Source organism: Jaculus jaculus, chromosome 6 (genome assembly GCF_020740685.1).
Source record: "Jaculus jaculus isolate mJacJac1 chromosome 6, mJacJac1.mat.Y.cur, whole genome shotgun sequence".
Taxonomy (NCBI): domain Eukaryota; kingdom Metazoa; phylum Chordata; class Mammalia; order Rodentia; family Dipodidae; genus Jaculus; species Jaculus jaculus.
This window is the reverse complement of record NC_059107.1, coordinates 38424143-38425359: the sequence shown is the minus strand read 5'-3', so window position 1 is coordinate 38425359 and position 1217 is coordinate 38424143. Positions and strand designations below refer to the sequence as shown.

General features: G+C 39.2%; 1 pseudogene; it reads left to right on the top strand.

The window, feature by feature from the left end:
• Positions 1 to 791: 791 nt before the first annotated feature.
• LOC123461411 lies at positions 792 to 982 on the top strand (annotated as a pseudogene).
• The last annotated feature ends 235 nt before the right edge of the window (positions 983 to 1217 follow it).

Below are 1217 nucleotides of genomic sequence, written 5' to 3'. Positions count from 1 at the left end.
CGGGCTTATTCATCTTTATTAATGCCTGTCTTCCTCTTCCTCCTGTGTGCTGAGGCTCTTGGCCTCTCTTCTGTCATCTGTCTTTTTTACTCAGCTTTATATTTTTGCTTCTTTCCTTATGTCTAGATGTTTCTATGAAGTGTGTGTCCTCATCCTTTCCATTTGTCTTTTGTCTTTTTTTTTCTTGATTTCTTCTCTGCATTAAGGCAAATATATAGAAAATAAGTCAATTTTATTGAGTGCATTTCTGATCATTAATTTTTTTTCAAAGTTGGGTCTCACTGTAGCCCAGGCTGACTTGGGATTCAGTATGTAGTCTCAGGCTGGCCTCATACTCACAGTTAATCATTAATTAAACTTAAGATGAATAATAGATTATTTTCTAGTATTGTCTTTTAAATTTTATTTATTTATTTATTTATTTGAGAGCGACAGACACAGAGAGAAAGACAGATAGAGGGAGAGAGAGAGAATGGGCGCGCCAGGGCTTCCAGCCTCTGCAAACGAACTCCAGACGCATGCGCCCCCTTGTGCATCTGGCTAACATGGGACCTGGGGAACCGAGCCTCGAACAGGGGTCCTTAGGCTTCACAGGCAAGCACTTAACCGCTAAGCCATCTCTCCAGCCCTAGTATTGTCTTTTAAAGTAAAATTTGTCATATATATGTACACACACACACACACACACACACACACACACATATTTTTGAAGAATTGGTAGATTTAGGTGTGGTGCAGCCATTTCGTCCTCATCTGGTCTCTGCACTCTTTGCAGAGCTTCCAGCAGCATCATGTTGGGCCAGAGCATCTGAAGGTTCGTGACCTCTGTGGTCTGCCATGCCACTGTGAGAAGGGCCTGGGAAAACCTTGCCATTTTTGGTGGAAAACAAGTGGCAGTTACTGGCCATGATGGACTGTTTACTTTGGATCTGGATTTGCAACACCTTTCTTCATAGTATGACACAAAATGTTTAAGAAATAAGGATGTTTTAATTCATCCATTTAACAGCTATGAAGAATGTTTAAGAGGCACAATCTCAGAAATGGATCAGACTTTTAAACTCCTACAAGATATGCTTGTAAATAAACTCATGACATAAATGTTTAATGCCTCTTCTCTAAGATAAGGAATGTGATAATTGGGAATGTGCTTATTTTATTACTTGAGTAATTCTGTTTTTTATTTTTTAAGTCTTTATTTATCCACAAGCAGAGAG